This window comes from Gouania willdenowi, chromosome 12, assembly GCF_900634775.1.
Source record: "Gouania willdenowi chromosome 12, fGouWil2.1, whole genome shotgun sequence".
NCBI lineage: Eukaryota > Metazoa > Chordata > Actinopteri > Blenniiformes > Gobiesocidae > Gouania > Gouania willdenowi.
In genome coordinates this window covers 2,390,845-2,405,121 of record NC_041055.1, presented here as the reverse complement: position 1 = coordinate 2,405,121, position 14,277 = coordinate 2,390,845, and positions in this window count along the sequence as shown.

Here is a 14,277-nt window from a genome sequence, read left to right as displayed (position 1 = left end):
AACTCAATTTTTTTTTTTTTTTAAATTTTCAAAAAAAACGCCTTGTTATAGCCTTACTTTTTATTTTGGGTGATTTTAATTTTTTGTGCCTTACTGCTTTCTTAGCCCCATTTAAGTATGTGCATTATATTTGCAGTAGTTTTTAGGGTCTAATGATGGTCCTAACTCAATTTTTTTTTTTCTTTTGAAATTTAAAAAAAAAAAGGCCTTGTTATAGCCTTACTTTTTATTTTGGGTGATTTTAATTTTTTGTGCCTTACTGCTTTCTTAGCCCCGTTTAAGTATGTGCATTATATTTGCAGTAGTTTTTAGGGTCTAATGATGGTCCTAACTCAATTTTTTTTTTTTTTGAAATTTTCAAAAAAAATGCCTTGTTATAGCCTTACTTTTTATTTTGGGTGATTTTAGTTTTTTGTCATTTTTTGTGCCTTACTGCTTTCTTAGCCCCATTTAAGTATGTGCATTATATTTGCAGTAGTTTTTAGGGTCTAATGATGGTCCTAACTCAATTTTTTTTTTTTTTTGAAATTTTCAAAAAAAATGCCTTGTTATAGCCTTACTTTTTATTTTGGGTGATTTTAATTTTTTGTGCCTTACTGCTTTCTTAGCCCCATTTAAGTATGTGCATTATTTTGCAGTAGTTTTTAGGGGCTAATGATGATCCTAACTCAATTTTTTTTTTTTTTGAAATTTTCAAAAAAAAAAACGCCTTGTTATAGCCTTACTTTTTATTTTGGGTGATTTTAGTTTTTTGTCATTTTTTGTGCCTTACTGCTTTCTTAGCCCCGTTTAATTATGTGCATTATATTTGCAGTAGTTTTTGGGGTCTAATGATGGTCCTAACTCAATTTTTTTTTTTTTTGAAATTTTCAAAAAAAAAACGCCTTGTTATAGCCTTACTTTTTATTTTGGGTGATTTTAATTTTTTGTGCCTTACTGCTTTCTAAGCCCTGTTTAAGTATGTGCATTATATTTGCAGTAGTTTTTAGGGTCTAAAGATGGTCCTAACTCAATTTTTTTGTTGTTGAAATTTTCAAAAAAAATGCCTTGTTATAGCCTTACTTTTTATTTTGGGTGATTTTAATTTTTTGTGCCTTACTGCTTTCTGAGCTCCATTTAAGTATGTGCATTATATTTGCAGTAGTTTTTAGGGTCTAATGATGGTCCTAACTCAATTTTTTTTTTTTTGAAATTTTCAAAAAAAATACCTTGTTATAGCCTTACTTTTTATTTTGGGTGATTTTAGTTTTTTGTCATTTTTTGTGCCTTACTGCTTTCTTAGCCCCATTTAAGTATGTGCATTATATTTGCAGTAGTTTTTAGGGTCTAATGATGGTCCTAACTCAATTTTTTTTTTTTTTGAAATTTTCAAAAAAAATGCCTTGTTATAGCCTTACTTTTTAATTTGGGTGATTTTAGTTTTTTGTCATTTTTTGTGCCTTACTGCTTTCTTAGCCCCATTTAAGTATGTGCATTATATTTGCAGTAGTTTTTAGGGTCTAATGATGGTCCTAACTCAATTTTTTTTTTTCTTTTGAAATTTAAAAAAAAAAAGGCCTTGTTATAGCCTTACTTTTTATTTTGGGTGATTTTAATTTTTTGTGCCTTACTGCTTTCTTAGCCCCGTTTAAGTATGTGCATTATATTTGCAGTAGTTTTTAGGGTCTAATGATGGTCCTAACTCAATTTTTTTTTTTTTTTTGAAATTTTCAAAAAAAATGCCTTGTTATAGCCTTACTTTTTATTTTGGTTGATTTTAATTTTTTGTGCCTTACTGCTTTCTTAGCCCCATTTAAGGATGTGCATTATATTTGCAGTAGTTTTTAGGGTCTAATGATGATCCTAACTCAATTTTTTTTTTTTTTGAAATTTTTTGAAATTTTTTTTAGAAATTTTCAAAAAAAAACGCCTTACTTTTTATTTTGGGTGATTTTAGTTTTTTGTCATTTTTTGTGCCTAACTGCTTTCTTAGCCCCATTTAAGTATGTGCATTATATTTGCAGTAGTTTTTAGGGTCTAATGATGGTCCTAACTCAATTTTTTTTTTTTTTGAAATTTTCAAAAAAAATGCCTTGCTATAGCCTTACTTTTTATTTTGGGTGATTTTAGTTTTTTGTCATTTTTTGTGCCTTACTGCTTTCTTAGCCCCATTTAAGTATGTGCATTATATTTGCAGTAGTTTTTAGGGTCTAATGATGGTCCTAACTCAATTTTTTTTTTTTGTGAAATTTTCAAAAAAAATGCCTTGTTATAGCCTTACTTTTTATTTTGGGTGATTTTAGTTTTTTGTCATTGTTTGTGCCTTTCTGCTTTCTTAGCCCCATTTAAGTATGTGCATTATTTTGCAGTAGTTTTTAGGGGCTAATGATGAACCTAACTCAATTTTTTTTTTTTTGAAATTTTCAAAAAAAAAAACGCCTTGTTATAGCCTTACTTTTTATTTTGGGTGATTTTAGTTTTTTGTCATTTTTTGTGCCTTACTGCTTTCTTAGCCCCGTTTAAGTATGTGCATTATATTTGCAGTAGTTTTTAGGGTCTAATGATGGTCCTAACTCAATTTTTTTTTTTTTGAAATTTTAAAAAAAAAACCGCCTTGTTATAGCCTTACTTTTTATTTTGGGTGATTTTAATTTTTTGTGCCTTACTGCTTTCTAAGCCCTGTTTAAGTATGTGCATTATATTTGCAGTAGTTTTTAGGGTCTAAAGATGGTCCTAACTCAATTTTTTTTTGTTGAAATTTTCAAAAAAAAATGCCTTGTTATAGCCTTACTTTTTATTTTGGGTGATTTTAATTTTTTGTGCCTTACTGCTTTCTGAGCTCCATTTAAGTATGTGCATTATATTTGCAGTAGTTTTTAGGGTCTAATGATGATCCTAACTCAATTTTTTTTTTTTTTGAAATTTTTTGAAATTTTTTTTAGAAATTTTCAAAAAAAACGCCTTACTTTTTATTTTGGGTGATTTTAGTTTTTTGTCATTTTTTGTGCCTTACTGTTTTCTTAGCCCCATTTAAGTATGTGCATTATATTTGCAGTAGTTTTTAGGGTCTAATGATGGTCCTAACTCAATTTTTTTTTTTCGGAAATTTTCAAAAAAAATACCTTGTTATAGCCTTACTTTTTATTTTGGGTGATTTTAGTTTTTTGTCATTTTTTGTGCCTTACTGCTTTCTTAGCCCCATTTAAGTATGTGCATTATATTTGCAGTAGTTTTTAGGGTCTAATGATGGTCCTAACTCAATTTTTTTTTTTTTTTGAAATTTTCAAAAAAAATGCCTTGTTATAGCCTTACTTTTTATTTTGGGTGATTTTAATTTTTTGTGCCTTACTGCTTTCTTAGCCCCATTTAAGGATGTGCATTATATTTGCAGTAGTTTTTAGGGTCTAATGATGATCCTAACTCAATTTTTTTTTTTTTTGAAATTTTTTGAAATTTTTTTTAGAAATTTTCAAAAAAAACGCCTTACTTTTTATTTTGGGTGATTTTAGTTTTTTGTCATTTTTTGTGCCTAACTGCTTTCTTAGCCCCATTTAAGTATGTGCATTATATTTGCAGTAGTTTTTAGGGTCTAATGATGGTCCTAACTCAATTTTTTTTTTTTTTTGAAATTTTCAAAAAAAATGCCTTGTTATAGCCTTACTTTTTATTTTGGGTGATTTTAGTTTTTTGTCATTTTTTGTGCCTTACTGCTTTCTTAGCCCCATTTAAGTATGTGCATTATATTTGCAGTAGTTTTTAGGGTCTAATGATGGTCCTAACTCAATTTTTTTTTTTTTGTGAAATTTTCAAAAAAAATGCCTTGTTATAGCCTTACTTTTTATTTTGGGTGATTTTAGTTTTTTGTCATTTTTTGTGCCTTACTGTTTTCTTAGCCCCATTTAAGTATGTGCATTATATTTGCAGTAGTTTTTAGGGTCTAATGATGGTCCTAACTCAATTTTTTTTTTTCGGAAATTTTCAAAAAAAATACCTTGTTATAGCCTTACTTTTTATTTTGGGTGATTTTAGTTTTTTGTCATTTTTTGTGCCTTACTGCTTTCTTAGCCCCATTTAAGTATGTGCATTATATTTGCAGTAGTTTTTAGGGTCTAATGATGGTCCTAACTCAATTTTTTTTTTTTTTGAAATTTTCAAAAAAAATGCCTTGTTATAGCCTTACTTTTTATTTTGGGTGATTTTAATTTTTTGTGCCTTACTGCTTTCTTAGCCCCATTTAAGGATGTGCATTATATTTGCAGTAGTTTTTAGGGTCTAATGATGATCCTAACTCAATTTTTTTTTTTTTGAAATTTTTTGAAATTTTTTTTAGAAATTTTCAAAAAAAACGCCTTACTTTTTATTTTGGGTGATTTTAGTTTTTTGTCATTTTTTGTGCCTAACTGCTTTCTTAGCCCCATTTAAGTATGTGCATTATATTTGCAGTAGTTTTTAGGGTCTAATGATGGTCCTAACTCAATTTTTTTTTTTTTTTGAAATTTTCAAAAAAAATGCCTTGTTATAGCCTTACTTTTTATTTTGGGTGATTTTAGTTTTTTGTCATTTTTTGTGCCTTACTGCTTTCTTAGCCCCATTTAAGTATGTGCATTATATTTGCAGTAGTTTTTAGGGTCTAATGATGGTCCTAACTCAATTTTTTTTTTTTTTTGAAATTTTCAAAAAAAATGCCTTGTTATAGCCTTACTTTTTATTTTGGGTGATTTTAGTTTTTTGTCATTGTTTGTGCCTTTCTGCTTTCTTAGCCCCATTTAAGTATGTGCATTATTTTGCAGTAGTTTTTAGGGGCTAATGATGATCCTAACTCAATTTTTTTTTTTTTTGAAATTTTCAAAAAAAAAACGCCTTGTTATAGCCTTACTTTTTATTTTGGGTGATTTTAGTTTTTTGTCATTTTTTGTGCCTTACTGCTTTCTTAGCCCCGTTTAAGTATGTGCATTATATTTGCAGTAGTTTTTGGGGTCTAATGATGGTCCTAACTCAATTTTTTTTTTTTTTTAAATTTTCAAAAAAAACGCCTTGTTATAGCCTTACTTTTTATTTTGGGTGATTTTAGTTTTTTGTCATTTTTTGTGCCTTACTGTTTTCTTAGCCCCATTTAAGTATGTGCATTATATTTGCAGTAGTTTTTAGGGTCTAATGATGGTCCTAACTCAATTTTTTTTTTTTTTTGAAATTTTCAAAAAAAATGCCTTGTTATAGCCTTACTTTTTAATTTGGGTGATTTTAGTTTTTTGTCATTTTTTGTGCCTTACTGCTTTCTTAGCCCCATTTAAGTATGTGCATTATATTTGCAGTAGTTTTTAGGGTCTAATGATGGTCCTAACTCAATTTTTTTTTTTCTTTTGAAATTTAAAAAAAAAGGCCTTGTTATAGCCTTACTTTTTATTTTGGGTGATTTTAATTTTTTGTGCCTTACTGCTTTCTTAGCCCCGTTTAAGTATGTGCATTATATTTGCAGTAGTTTTTAGGGTCTAATGATGGTCCTAACTCAATTTTTTTTTTTTGAAATTTTCAAAAAAAATACCTTGTTATAGCCTTACTTTTTATTTTGGGTGATTTTAGTTTTTTGTCATTTTTTGTGCCTTACTGCTTTCTTAGCCCCATTTAAGTATATGCATTATATTTGCAGTAGTTTTTAGGGTCTAATGATGGTCCTAACTCAATTTTTTTTTTTTTTTGAAATTTTCAAAAAAAATGCCTTGTTATAGCCTTACTTTTTATTTTGGGTGATTTTAATTTTTTGTGCCTTACTGCTTTCTTAGCCCCATTTAAGGATGTGCATTTTATTTTTGCAGTAGTTTTTAGGGTCTAATGATGATCCTAACTCAATTTTTTTTTTTTTTTGAAATTTTTTGAAATTTTTTTTAGAAATTTTCAAAAAAAACGCCTTACTTTTTATTTTTGATGATTTTAGTTTTTTGTCATTTTTTGTTCCTAACTGCTTTCTTAGCCCCATTTAAGTATGTGCATTATATTTGCAGTAGTTTTTAGGGTCTAATGATGGTCCTAACTCAATTTTTTTTTTTTTTTGAAATTTTCAAAAAAAATGCCTTGTTATAGCCTTACTTTTTATTTTGGGTGATTTTAGTTTTTTGTCATTTTTTGTGCCTTACTGCTTTCTTAGCCTCATTTATGTATGTGCATTATATTTGCAGTAGTTTTTAGGGTCTAATGATGGTCCTAACTCAATTTTTTTTTTTTGTGAAATTTTCAAAAAAAATGCCTTGTTATAGCCTTACTTTTTATTTTGGGTGATTTTAGTTTTTTGTCATTGTTTGTGCCTTTCTGCTTTCTTAGCCCCATTTAAGTATGTGCATTATTTTGCAGTAGTTTTTAGGGGCTAATGATGATCCTAACTCAATTTTTTTTTTTTTTGAAATTTTCAAAAAAAATGCCTTGTTATAGCCTTACTTTTTATTTTGGGTGATTTTAATTTTTTGTGCCTTACTGCTTTCTTAGCCCCATTTAAGGATGTGCATTTTATTTTTGCAGTAGTTTTTAGGGTCTAATGATGATCCTAACTCAATTTTTTTTTTTTTTGAAATTTTTTGAAATTTTTTTTAGAAATTTTCAAAAAAAACGCCTTACTTTTTATTTTTGATGATTTTAGTTTTTTGTCATTTTTTGTTCCTAACTGCTTTCTTAGCCCCATTTAAGTATGTGCATTATATTTGCAGTAGTTTTTAGGGTCTAATGATGGTCCTAACTCAATTTTTTTTTTTTTTTTGAAATTTTCAAAAAAAATGCCTTGTTATAGCCTTACTTTTTATTTTGGGTGATTTTAGTTTTTTGTCATTTTTTGTGCCTTACTGCTTTCTTAGCCTCATTTATGTATGTGCATTATATTTGCAGTAGTTTTTAGGGTCTAATGATGGTCCTAACTCAATTTTTTTTTTTTTGTGAAATTTTCAAAAAAAATGCCTTGTTATAGCCTTACTTTTTATTTTGGGTGATTTTAGTTTTTTGTCATTGTTTGTGCCTTTCTGCTTTCTTAGCCCCATTTAAGTATGTGCATTATTTTGCAGTAGTTTTTAGGGGCTAATGATGATCCTAACTCAATTTTTTTTTTTTTTGAAATTTTCAAAAAAAAAAAACGCCTTGTTATAGCCTTACTTTTTATTTTGGGTGATTTTAGTTTTTTGTCATTTTTTGTGCCTTACTGCTTTCTTAGCCCCGTTTAAGTATGTGCATTATATTTGCAGTAGTTTTTGGGGTCTAATGATGGTCCTAACTCAATTTTTTTTTTTTTTGAAATTTTCAAAAAAAAACGCCTTGTTATAGCCTTACTTTTTATTTTGGGTGATTTTAGTTTTTTGTCATTTTTTGTGCCTTACTGCTTTCTTTGCCCCGTTTAAGTATGTGCATTATATTTGCAGTAGTTTTTAGGGTCTAATGATGGTCCAAACTCAATTTTTTTTTTTTTTTGAAATTTTCAAAAAAAAAACGCCTTGTTATAGCCTTACTTTTTATTTTGGGTGATTTTAATTTTTTGTGCCTTACTGCTTTCTAAGCCCTGTTTAAGTATGTGCATTATATTTGCAGGAGTTTTTAGGGTCTAAAGATGGTCCTAACTCAATTTTTTTTTGTTGAAATTTTCAAAAAAAAATGCCTTGTTATAGTCTTACTTTTTATTTTGGGTGATTTTAATTTTTTGTGCCTTACTGCTTTCTGAGCTCCATTTAAGTATGTGCATTATATTTGCAGTAGTTTTTAGGGTCTAATGATGGTCCTAACTCAATTTTTTTTTTGTTGAAATTTTCAAAAAAAATACCTTGTTCTAGCCTTACTTTTTATTTTGGGTGATTTTAGTTTTTTGTCATTTTTTGTGCCTTACTGCTTTCTTAGCCCCACTTAAGTATGTGCATTATATTTGCAGTAGTTTTTAGGGTCTAATGATGGTCCTAACTCAATTTTTTTTTTTCTTTTGAAATTTAAAAAAAAAAATGCCTTGTTATAGCCTTACTTTTTATTTTGGGTGATTTTAATTTTTTGTGCCTTACTGCTTTCTTAGCCCCATTTAAGTATGTGCATTATATTTGCAGTAGTTTTTAGGGTCTAATGATGATCCTAACTCAATTTTTTTTTTTTTTGAAATTTTCAAAAAAAACGCCTTGTTATAGCCTTACTTTTTATTTTGGGTGATTTTAGTTTTTTTGTCATTTTTTGTGCCTTACTGCTTTCTTAGCCCCATTTAAGTATGTGCATTATATTTGCAGTAGTTTTTAGGGGCTAATGATGATCCTAACTCAATTTTTTTTTTTTTTGAAATTTTCAAAAAAAAAAACGCCTTGTTATAGCCTTACTTTTTATTTTGGGTGATTTTAGTTTTTTGTCATTTTTTGTGCCTTACTGCTTTCTTAGCCCCGTTTAAGTATGTGCATTATATTTGCAGTAGTTTTTGGGGTCTAATGATGGTCCTAACTCAATTTTTTTTTTTTTTTAAATTTTCAAAAAAAACGCCTTGTTATAGCCTTACTTTTTATTTTGGGTGATTTTAGTTTTTTGTCATTTTTTGTGCCTTACTGTTTTCTTAGCCCCATTTAAGTATGTGCATTATATTTGCAGTAGTTTTTGGGGTCTAATGATGGTCCTAACTCATTTTTTTTTTTTTTGAAATTTTTGAAAAAATATTCCTTGTTATAGCCTTAATTTTGATGTTATGTGAATTTTGTTTTTTTGTCATTTTTTGTGCCTTACTGCTTTCTTAGCCCTGTTTAAGTATGTGCATTATATTTGCAGTAGTTTTTAGGGTCTAAAGATGGTCATAACTAATTTTTTTATTTTTTTTTTATTTTTTGAAAAAATATGCCTTGTTATAGCCTTACTTTTTATTTTGGGTGATTTTAGTTTTTTGTCATTTTTTGTGCCTTACTGCTTTCTTAGCCCCATTTAAGTATGTGCATTATATTTGCAGTAGTTTTTAGGGTCTAATGATGGTCCTAACTCAATTTTTTTTTTTTTTTGAAATTTTCAAAAAAAATGCCTTGTTATAGCCTTACTTTTTAATTTGGGTGATTTTAGTTTTTTGTCATTTTTTGTGCCTTACTGCTTTCTTAGCCCCATTTAAGTATGTGCATTATATTTGCAGTAGTTTTTAGGGTCTAATGATGGTCCTAACTCAATTTTTTTTTTTCTTTTGAAATTTAAAAAAAAAGGCCTTGTTATAGCCTTACTTTTTATTTTGGGTGATTTTAATTTTTTGTGCCTTACTGCTTTCTTAGCCCCGTTTAAGTATGTGCATTATATTTGCAGTAGTTTTTATGGTCTAATGATGGTCCTAACTCAATTTTTTTTTTTTTGAAATTTTCAAAAAAAATACCTTGTTATAGCCTTACTTTTTATTTTGGGTGATTTTAATTTTTTGTGCCTTACTGCTTTCTTAGCCCCATTTAAGGATGTGCATTTTATTTTTGCAGTAGTTTTTAGGGTCTAATGATGATCCTAACTCAATTTTTTTTTTTTTTGAAATTTTTTGAAATTTTTTTTAGAAATTTTCAAAAAAAACGCCTTACTTTTTATTTTGGGTGATTTTAGTTTTTTGTCATTTTTTGTGCCTAACTGCTTTCTTAGCCCCATTTAAGTATGTGCATTATTTTGCAGTAGTTTTTAGGGGCTAATGATGATCCTAACTCAATTTTTTTTTTTTTTGAAATTTTCAAAAAAAATAAACGCCTTGTTATAGCCTTACTTTTTATTTTGGGTGATTTTAGTTTTTTGTCATTTTTTGTGCCTTACTGCTTTCTTAGCCCCGTTTAAGTATGTGCATTATATTTGCAGTAGTTTTTGGGGTCTAATGATGGTCCTAACTCAATTTTTTTTTTTTTGAAATTTTCAAAAAAAAACGCCTTGTTATAGCCTTACTTTTTATTTTGGGTGATTTTAGTTTTTTGTCATTTTTTGTGCCTTACTGCTTTCTTTGCCCCGTTTAAGTATGTGCATTATATTTGCAGTAGTTTTTAGGGTCTAATGATGGTCCAAACTCAATTTTTTTTTTTTTTTGAAATTTTCAAAAAAAAAACGCCTTGTTATAGCCTTACTTTTTATTTTGGGTGATTTTAATTTTTTGTGCCTTACTGCTTTCTAAGCCCTGTTTAAGTATGTGCATTATATTTGCAGTAGTTTTTAGGGGCTAATGATGATCCTAACTCAATTTTTTTTTTTTTTGAAATTTTCAAAAAAAAAAACGCCTTGTTATAGCCTTACTTTTTATTTTGGGTGATTTTAGTTTTTTGTCATTTTTTGTGCCTTACTGCTTTCTTAGCCCCGTTTAAGTATGTGCATTATATTTGCAGTAGTTTTTGGGGTCTAATGATGGTCCTAACTCAATTTTTTTTTTTTTTTAAATTTTCAAAAAAAACGCCTTGTTATAGCCTTACTTTTTATTTTGGGTGATTTTAGTTTTTTGTCATTTTTTGTGCCTTACTGTTTTCTTAGCCCCATTTAAGTATGTGCATTATATTTGCAGTAGTTTTTAGGGTCTAATGATGGTCCTAACTCAATTTTTTTTTTTTTTTTGAAATTTTCAAAAAAAATGCCTTGTTATAGCCTTACTTTTTAATTTGGGTGATTTTAGTTTTTTGTCATTTTTTGTGCCTTACTGCTTTCTTAGCCCCATTTAAGTATGTGCATTATATTTGCAGTAGTTTTTAGGGTCTAATGATGGTCCTAACTCAATTTTTTTTTTTCTTTTGAAATTTAAAAAAAAGGCCTTGTTATAGCCTTACTTTTTATTTTGGGTGATTTTAATTTTTTGTGCCTTACTGCTTTCTTAGCCCCGTTTAAGTATGTGCATTATATTTGCAGTAGTTTTTATGGTCTAATGATGGTCCTAACTCAATTTTTTTTTTTTTTAAATTTTCAAAAAAAATACCTTGTTATAGCCTTACTTTTTATTTTGGGTGATTTTAGTTTTTTGTCATTTTTGTGCCTTACTGCTTTCTTAGCCCCATTTAAGTATATGCATTATATTTGCAGTAGTTTTTAGGGTCTAATGATGGTCCTAACTCAATTTTTTTTTTTTTTTGAAATTTTCAAAAAAAATGCCTTGTTATAGCCTTACTTTTTATTTTGGGTGATTTTAGTTTTTTGTCATTTTTTGTGCCTTACTGCTTTCTTAGCCTCATTTATGTATGTGCATTATATTTGCAGTAGTTTTTAGGGTCTAATGATGGTCCTAACTCAATTTTTTTTTTTTGTGAAATTTTCAAAAAAAAACGCCTTGTTATAGCCTTACTTTTTATTTTGGGTGATTTTAGTTTTTTGTCATTTTTTGTGCCTTACTGCTTTCTTTGCCCCGTTTAAGTATGTGCATTATATTTGCAGTAGTTTTTAGGGTCTAATGATGGTCCAAACTCAATTTTTTTTTTTTTTTTAAATTTTCAAAAAAAAAACGCCTTGTTATAGCCTTACTTTTTATTTTGGGTGATTTTAATTTTTTGTGCCTTACTGCTTTCTAAGCCCTGTTTAAGTATGTGCATTATATTTGCAGTAGTTTTTAGGGTCTAAAGATGGTCCTAACTCAATTTTTTTTTTTCTTTTGAAATTAAAAAAAAAAAATGCCTTGTTATAGCCTTACTTTTTATTTTGGGTGATTTTAATTTTTTGTGCCTTACTGCTTTCTTAGCCCCATTTAAGTATGTGCATTATATTTGCAGTAGTTTTTAGGGTCTAATGATGATCCTAACTCAATTTTTTTTTTTTTTGAAATTTTCAAAAAAAACGCCTTGTTATAGCCTTACTTTTTATTTTGGGTGATTTTAGTTTTTTTGTCATTTTTTGTGCCTTACTGCTTTCTTAGCCCCATTTAAGTATGTGCATTATATTTGCAGTAGTTTTTAGGGTCTAATGATGGTCCTAACTCAATTTTTTTTTTTTTTGAAATTTTCAAAAAAAAAACGCCTTGTTATAGCCTTACTTTTTATTTTGGGTGATTTTAGTTTTTTGTCATTTTTTGTGCCTTACTGCTTTCTTAGCCCCGTTTAAGTATGTGCATTATATTTGCAGTAGTTTTTGGGGTCTAATGATGGTCCTAACTCAAATTTTTTTTTTTTTGAAATTTTCAAAAAAAACGCCTTGTTATAGCCTTACTTTTTATTTTGGGTGATTTTAGTTTTTTGTCATTTTTTGTGCCTTACTGCTTTCTTAGCCCCGTTCAAGTATGTGCATTATATTTGCAGTAGTTTTTAGGGTCTAATGATGGTCCTAACTCAATTTTTTTTTTTCTTTTGAAATTTAAAAAAAAAAATGCCTTGTTATAGCCTTACTTTTTATTTTGGGTGATTTTAATTTTTTGTGCCTTACAGCTTTCTTAGCCCCATTTAAGTATGTGCATTATATTTGCAGTACTTTTTAGGGTCTAATGATGATCCTAACTCAATTTTTTTTTTTTTTGAAATTTTCAAAAAAAACGCCTTGTTATAGCCTTACTTTTTATTTTGGGTGATTTTAGTTTTTTGTGCCTTACTGCTTTCTTAGCCCCGTTTAAGTATGTGCATTATATTTGCAGTAGTTTTTAGGGTCTAATGATGGTCCTAACTCAATTTTTTTTTTGTGTGAAATTTTCAAAAAAAATGCCTTGTTATAGCCTTACTTTTTATTTTGGGTGATTTTAGTTTTTTGTCATTTTTTGTGCCTTTCTGCTTTCTTAGCCCCATTTAAGTATGTGCATTATATTTGCAGTAGTTTTTAGGGTTTAATGATGGTCCTAGCTCAATTTTTTTTTTTCTTTTGAAATTTTCAAAAAAAAATGCCTTGTTATAGCCTTACTTTTTATTTTGGGTGATTTTAGTTTTTTGTCATTTTTTGTGCCTTACTGCTTTCTTAGCCCCGTTTGTGCATTATATTTGCAGTAGTTTTTGGGGTCTAATGATGGTCCTAACTATTTTTTTTTTTTTTAAATTTTCAATAAAAACGCCTTGTTATAGCCTTTCTTTTTATTTTGGGTGATTTTAATTTTTTGTCATTTTTTGTGCCTTACTGCTTTCTAAGCCCAGTTTAAGTATGTGCATTATATTTGCATTAGTTTTTAGGGTCTAATGATGGTCCTAACTCATTTTTTTTTTTTTTTTGAAATTTTCAAAAAAAATGCCTTGTTATAGCCTTACTTTTTATTTTGGGTGATTTTAGTTTTTTGTCATTTTTTGTGCCTTACTGCTTTCTTAGCCCTGTTTGTGCATTATATTTGCAGTAGTTTTTAGGATCTCATGATGGTCCGAACTCAATTTTTTCTTTTTTTAAATTCTGAAAAAATATGCCTTGTTATAGCCTTACTTTTGATTTTGAGTGATTTTTGTTTTTTTGTCATTTTTTTGTGCCTTACTGCTTTCTTAGCCCTGTTTAAGTATGTGCATTATATTTGCAGTAGTTTTTAGTCTAATGAAGGTCGTAATTCAATTTTTTATTTTTTTGAAATTTAAAAGAAATATGCCTTAAGGGTATTGTGGACGATGTTTAAAAAAGAAACGCCCTCTCCACATTTTGAAAAAAAACGCCTCCGTGTGCGGGAGAGCGTGCACGAGCCTTGTTTTCCTCGTGCACGAGCCTTGTTTTCCTCGTGCACAGCTTTGTTTACAAGTTGGTGTGGACATCGGTCATACAAGCTTACCTTACAAAAGAAGATTTGCACTTTTCCCACTATGTCAGACTGGCCACCAGTAAGTGAAAATCCATTTTCAAAGGACCCGGTGCGCACCGGGTACGAGCACGTACGACGGCCTTTTGTAAACATGACTGACAATTAGGAGGACCAATAGTCTTGATGATCCACCCGGAAGCGAAACATCGTCTACAATACCTTACATATCGAATATGATTTAATGAAATAAGTACAAGATGAGAGCTTAAAGTGGTAAAATGTGTTTATTTGATGACGACATCACAATTCCATTGGTTATGACCCAGATGTTTTGATTTAAGTTTGTTAGCTCGTGTGCTAACACATATAAGAGCGTTTGAGAAGAGTGTAGAAGAGTAGATAGTTTAACATAACAGTGTATAGTGTATCAGTAATGAAACACATCTCTGCACTATAGTGGATTTAAGGCGACCGCAGCCAATCAGAGGCGTCCCTTTGGCTTCTCCTGATTGGTGCAGCTTGTGCTGGTTTGCATGGAAACACCTCAAGCTGTCCCACATCTGTACGACGACCAGCAGATTCACAACACCGCACAGAGGACACAGAATGTGTGAGCGTATTCACGTAATAAAAACGTTGACGTGTAAACAATCTGCTTTATGAACACTTTCCTTTTCTCTGACTGTGTGTGTTACATAAAGTCATTC